Raw genomic sequence first — 7,587 nt, 5'->3', positions numbered from 1 at the left:
ACCCATAAGGGGCATTGTGCCATACAGTTGGGCACAGCCCCAAAGTTATGTGATTTTTCTGCCAGGAGCCTGCCTACAAGGAGAATATGGGAACATTTCTGCCTCAGCATTTAGGTTATGTGGCTGTCATGCCTGTTTCATTACTGCAGAGTAAATTTTGACAAATAATTAGGCACAGCTCAATATTCTGACAAATCACTAGGCATGATAATGACTCATATGTGGACCTCCCAAATAGGAGTAAGTTTGACTCTTGTAACTCGCTTTAGCAATGCAAGTGATGTCTTAGATCTCTTTCTGGTAAAAGGGTCACCGAAGATCATAACACCCTCAGATATTTTACAGCCCTTGGCTTGTACAGATAATGCCATAACAAAACCCAAATGAAAGATGAAATCGTGAGTCTCATATGCACACCCAGCTGACAGGAAGTACTGTCAGCATCTCACGTATATGAAGCCTACTGTGAAACATGAAAACAGGACATGTATGTTATTGTAAATCTCATCTCTGCAATATTCTCCCAGTGTGAATGTCATACACATCTTTGCCAAGCATCTATCTGTGTGATTTGACTCTCCAGACAGGTTCCAGCATGTATATGGGACTGTGATCTCTACCTGAGCCAATGTCTAGGTGATGTGATTCTCCTGCCTGGACCCTTTTTCTTCAGTAAGGATTGTGACATATCACTGGATCTAGCATTCAGGTGATGTTACATTGTTGCCTGGACCATATTCACAGGCATCATTGTGACATATTACTGTGTCCACCACTTAGGTGATGTAACTCCCCTCTCTGGAATGGACCCTGAACACAGAGAATGGTAGTGCCATATTGGCAGGCCAGGGCATACAGGTGATGATACTCTTTTGCCAGGGATATATTTCAAGGAGGTCGTTGTGACATATCTCTGGGCCTGTCACCTAAGTGATGTGATCGAACGCTTGGGCCTCACCCACATAGATCGTTGCAACGTAAAAGTTAGACCTGCATCAAGATGATGTAACTCTTTCAATCTAGTGCTGTCCTAGGGAAACTTGTGACATATCTCAGCACCCAGCACCCAGGTGATGTGGCTTTTCTGCCACATCACGGGTTCTCCCCGTGTGTTATATTGTGATGTACACATAAAGAAGCACCTACGTGATATGACCCACATTTTCTGCCTGAGTCCTGCCTACTGGGGACACTGGGACATATCTCTGAGCCCATGACCTAAGTGATATGACTCTCATCCTCTGCCTGGGCTTTTAAAATAGTGGGATTATGACATATTGCTGAGCCCAGCATTTAGGTTGTGTGACTCTACTCTTTTTTTTGAACCATGCCCACAAAGGGAAATTTTGACCTATTGCACCCAGATGATGTTACTCTTCTGCCAGAATCCTGAATAAAGAGATAATTATTGCATAGTGGTAAGTCCAGCACCCTGATGACGCTACTGTCCTGTCTGTGCCAGAGCCTCAGAGGGTGTTTTGACACATCTTTGGCTTATTCTGTCAGTGTTTTGGCTCTCATCTCTTCATTAGGTTTTTCCACATGTGGAATCGTGTCATATTGCTGGGTCCAGTATCCAGTTAATGTGGCCCTCTTTCCTAGACTCTGTGTGGAGAGAATATTGTGACATGTTAATTGCCACATCGCCTAAGTAATGTTACACTTTTTTTTCTAATTTTTTGCCCAAAAATGGGATTATGGTTTATATCTTGCTTCAGTTCACAGGCATGATGAGCAAACTTATACTGGGATTCAGTCAGTGGAAGATATTTTGCCTCTCATCACTAGGCTTATGGCAATAGAAAAAATTCTTGGTTGAATATTTCTACAAAGCTCACAGAAGTTTATGACACGAACTCCTGTGGTATAAACTTTATGGGTGGTACAGAGCATTTTATAACAAGGCCCAGCAAAAAGTTAAAATTGTGACTCTCAGTTTCACACCCAGGTGAAAGTAAAAGTTGTCACCATCCCACATTTACAAAGTACACTATGGAGTTACTGAGTCTAACACGAGAAAACAGTACAAAAATGGAGTTGTGGGCCGGGCGCGGTGGCTCACGCCTGTAATCCCAGCACTTTGGGAGGCCGAGGTGGGCGGATCACGAGGTCAGGAGATCGAGACCACGGTGAAACCCCATCTCTACTAAAAATACAAAAAATTAGCCGGGCGCAGTGGCGGGCGCCTGTAGTCCCAGCTACTCGGGAGGCTGAGGCAGGAGAATGGCGTGAACCCGGGAGGCGGAGCTTGCAGTGAGCCGAGATTGCACCACTGCACTCCAGCCTGGGCGACAGAGCGAGACTCCGTCTCAAAAAAAAAAAAAAAAAAAAAAAAAAAATGGAGTTGTGACTCTCACCTGTGGGTCTGGCCACAGGTGTAATCGTGACTCATTTTTGGGCCCAGCTCACAGGCATAAAAATGGTTCTCATTCCTGAATGTGGCCTAAATTAGAGATGTTGACTATCATACCTGAATTTAAGACAATATATAAGATTGTGAGTCCATATGAGCCTATGGGCCTCAGAGAAGTTTGCAAATATAATGGATGCCGTTTGAAGCCCTTGGATGTTGTAGAGGGTGTCATTCGGTGGTCCAACACACACAGGACAATGTGACTTTGTTACAGACGCCAAGCTGACAGTTAAAGGTGTCACCCTCCAACATGAGGAGATTGTGTCATATCACTGTGCCGAGTACCCAGGTGTTAAAACTTTTGCTTTAATTGTTTCCCATGCGTGTATTTTGACATATCATTGCATAAGAATCATAACAGTGTGACTCTTTTGCCTGGACCCTGACAGCAAGGGATATTATCACATTTCTCTGAGCCTATCAGCTAGGTGATTTGCCTATTTTTCCTGTACTTTTGCCCCAAGGCACACTGTGACATCAGTGGTCATAACATCTAGGAAATGTGACTCTCGTCTCTTGCCTAGGTTCTGCCCACAAAAGGAATTGTGACATACTACTGAGCGCAAAACCTAGGTAATGTAACCATCCTCTTTATTCTGGAGGCAGCCAATAGAGGAAATTATTACGTATTGCTGAGCTAAGCACCTAGGAGGTGTGACTCTCCTCTTTTTCTTCAACCTTGTCTACAGTCGACATGGTGTCATATTCATTGAGGCTGTTCTCAGTTGACATGACTCTTCTGACTTGGCCTGCCTGTGAAGGAGATTATAGTGAATTCTGTGCTCAGAATCCAAGTAAGGCAATTATGCTGCCTTGTTTCTGCCCACAGGTGAAATTTTAACATATACCTGAGTTCAGCTTACATACACAAATATAACTATCATACCTTTACCCAGAAGGGAGACATATTTTTACTCTCATGGTCAGTCTCATGGCCATAAGTAAAGAAATGAGTCCCCTAATTGCATAAAGTTCACGAAGGATTATGACACTCAAGCATATCATATAAAGCCTGAGTGGTACACAAACTGTCATAACAGGGAACAGTAACCAGGTGCGATTGTGACTCTTGGATGCATGCCTAGCTGACACAATTGTCATTCCCTCACAAAAATATGATCTACAAATAAGGTACTAAATTGTTACAAAAAAGATCAGTTGAAGGTTGAAATTGTTTCTCTCATACACAGATCTGACCCACAGGTGGTTTGGTGATACATGATTCAGCATAACTGTGAAGCCGTGACTCCCCTACTGGAACACAATCTTCAAGTGGGACTGGGCATCTTATACATGGATCTTGCCCATTGTTGAGATTGGGACTCCTCTGCTTCGACACAACTCACAGGAGGTGTTGACTCCTCCTGTACGTATACGTGAAGGCAGGACTTCTGTGACTGTGAAACATTTCTGAATATTTCCTACTGTGTGATTAGGACATAAAAGTTAGCCCAGCTCCTGAATAATTTGACTCTCTTCTTTAGGCCCATGACCACAGATGAAATTGTGATATACATGGACCATACACCTAAGCATAGGTGCCTGGGCCTGTATACAAAGGGCACTTTGACATGTCACTGGGAACAGCTCCCAGATAACGTGGATTATTTGCCTAATGCCTGCCTATGGAAAGCACTGTGGCTTATATCTGGGTTCATCATGTAGTGATGTTACTCAATTCTACTGCCTTGGCCCTGCACTAACGGTGCATTGTGACACATAAGTGGGTACTGCTCCCAAGTGATGGGACTCTCCATTTTGGTTTCTGCCATCAGAAAGCTTTGTAACATGTAACTTGGCTCAGCACCTAGATGATGTTTCTCCTCTCTTGCCCTGGGCCCTGACCACAGGGGAGATTGTGACACATTGCTAAATCCAGCGCCAAGTTAAGGTCGCTTTCAAACTTTGGTCCTGCACATAGTGGCCATTGTGACATTTATCTATACCAATTGCCTAGGTGAAGTGAGTCTGCTCTCCTTTCTAAGCCAAGCCCAAAAGGGAAATTTTGATACATCATTTAAACCAGCATTCAGGTGATGTGATGCTTCTTCCAGAAGTCTGCCCACAATAAAGATTGTGACAGCTCAGTGGACCAGTACCCACCCAGGTGATGTGACCTTTTTGCTTGCTGTCTGCCCATGGGGATATTGTGCCATACAACTGAGACCAGATAAGAGGACTAACCATGACTCTTAAACCTGGAGCCAGGTTATATGCATGATGGTGGCTCCCACTCCTGGAACTTTCTACCAGTGTTATTGTGACATATACTTCTGCCCAGTTCCTGAGTAATTTAGTAATCTTGCCTAGGTATAGCGCACAATTGAGATTTGGACATATATCTCCGCTGAGCACTTTGGTGATTTGATTCTCCTGTCTTAACGTTATCCTCAGGCACGTTTGTAGCATGTCTCTGGATCCATCATCTAGGTTACTTCAGTCCCCTCTCCTGCCTGAATTCTGCTTCCACTGGGTATTGTAGCATTTTTAAACACTGCATTCAAATTATATGAATTTCTTGCCTGGTCCTTTCAACAAGAGACATTATGACTGACCTCTAGACCTATCATTTACATGATATGACTCTCCTCTTTTCTGGACCACTGCCCACAAGGGGTGTTGTGCCATACAGTTGGGCATAGCCCCAAAGTTATGTGATTTTTCTTCTAGGAATTTGCCAAAAAGAATAATGTTGGAAGATTTCTGCCTCAGCATTTAGATTATATGGCTCTCATGCCTGTTTCATTACCATGGTGTAAATTGTGACATATATCTAAGCACAGCTCACAGGCATGATAAGGACTCCCGTATGTAGAACCCTCAAATAGGAGTAATTTTTAATCTCATAACTTGCTTTAGAGTTATTTAAGTGATAAGTTTCTTTATGGTAAAAAGATTGCAGAAGATTGTAACAGCATAAGTGATTTTAAAAAGCCTTCATCTTGTACAGAGGGTGTCATAACAGGACCTATCAGTGAGGTGAAATTGTGAGTCTCATATGAACACCCAGCTGACAGTTAAAGACTGTAACCGTCTCATATATATAAAGCCAACTGTCACTGACAAAAATGGGACATATGTGGTATTGTTAGTCTCATCCTGGGAATTTTCTGCCAGTCTGACTGTGATATAAATCTTTTCTGAGCATCTGTGTGATTTGACTCTCCAGACTGGTTCCAGCCCAGTGATGTTATTTTGAAATCTATGAGGGCCAATCTCTAGGTGGTTTGACCCTTCTGCCTGGGCCCCACTGTCAGTAAGAATCAGCTGAGCCATGCCCACGTAAATTATTGTGACACATCACTGTGTCAACCACTTAGGCGATATAACTCTCCTCAGAATGGGCCCTGAACACAGTTGGGGATAGTGACATATGGTTGAGCCATAAGTCACTATCCCCAGCAACCAGACAAGAATGTGACTCTCTATGCACACCTAGTTGATACAATTGTGATTCTCATGCATAAACAGGGCCTAGTAATGAGGTACTAAATCTCACACATAAAAGTCACCAAAGATTGAAATCATTACTCTCATACGGGGATTAAATTCACAGGTGTTTTGACAACATTTTAACCATGATTCAGCATGCCTGCGGTGCTGTGACTCCCCTACTGGAACACAATCTTCCAATGGGACTGGAGCTCCTATACATGGATCTTGACCACTGTTGAGATTTTGACTCCTCTACTTCCACCAAACTCATAGAAAGAGTTGACGACTTACATACGGGAAACCAGAACTTATGTGGAATGCGAAACTTATTTGCAAACTTTTCTGAGAGTGTGATTGGGTCAGGTAACTTTTCCCAGCACATGAATGATTTGACTCTTTTTCCAGGCCCAGACCACAGATAAAATTGTGCCATAAGTATAACAAACGCCTTTGCAATATATAACATCTACCATGTTTCTCCTGCAAAGGGCACTTTTATTTATCACTCGTATCGTCACCCAGGTGATGTGAATTATCTGCCTAAAACATGGCTGCGAAAGGAATTGTGTTTTATAACTAGGTCCATCACATAAGTGATGTGACTCCCTTCTACTCCTTTAGCCCTGCACTTACAATGCATTGTGACACATAGCTGCATCCAGGTGATGTGATTCTTTTTGGGGGATTCTGCCAACAGAAAGCATTGAAACATAACACTTGGCTGCACACCTAGGTGACGTTGGTTCACTTTTCCTGTACCGTAACCACATGGAGATTGTGACATATTGCTGGTCCCAGAACCAACGTGAGGTCACTCTCCAGCTTTTGTACTGCACAGAACAGACATTGTGACATAAATCTAGGCCAGTTGCCTAGGTGAAGTAAGTCTCTTTCTTGCCAAAGTCTTGCCTACACACAAGGTTTTCATATGTCACTGAAATCAGCATTCAGGTGATGTGACCCTTCAGCCAGTGTCCTGTCCACAAAGTAAGTTGTGATATCACACTGGAGCCACACCCTCATAGGTTATGTGAATATCTTGCTTTCCTTCTGGCCAGGTAATATTGTGCCATATACCACAAACCATAGCAAAAGTCTAATAACGACTCATATGAGTGGAGCCCCGACATATGCAGGATGGTGACCCTTATACTTAAGCCTTTCCACAAGTGTAATTGTGTCTTATACCTTTGTCCAGCTCCTAAGCGATTTAATAATTCTGCATAGGTATAGCCCAAAAACAATAGTTTCATGAGTACCTGAGCCAAGTAACTTGGTGATTTGACTGTGCTATCTTAACAATGTCCTCAAGGGGATTTGTAACATATTTCTGGACCCGTCATCTAGGCTGCATAAGTCTCCTCTCCTGCCTGTACCTGGCTTCCTTTAGTAATTGTAGCATTTCCAAACACTGCATCCAAATGATATAAATCTCTTGCCTGGGCTCTGTCACAGGAAGCACTGTGACATATTTTTGGGCCCATCATTTTGGTGATATGACTCTCCTCTCCTGCCTGGAGACTGCCCACAAGAAACATTGTGACACAGAGCTGAACTGAGCACACAAATATGTGATATTTGTGACAGAACCCTGCCTACAAGAAGAATATTGGAATATTTCTGGCCCAGCATTTAGGTGATGTGCCTGTTCTGCCTGTTTCATAACCGCAGAGGGAATTAAATCCTATATCTAGGCATGGCTAACAGGAATGATAATGACTGTCATATGTGGACTCAGG

The sequence above is a fragment of the Gorilla gorilla genome, chromosome Y (genome assembly GCF_029281585.2).
Source record: "Gorilla gorilla gorilla isolate KB3781 chromosome Y, NHGRI_mGorGor1-v2.1_pri, whole genome shotgun sequence".
Lineage (NCBI taxonomy): Eukaryota > Metazoa > Chordata > Mammalia > Primates > Hominidae > Gorilla > Gorilla gorilla.
Note: the sequence above shows the minus strand (reverse complement) of the source record.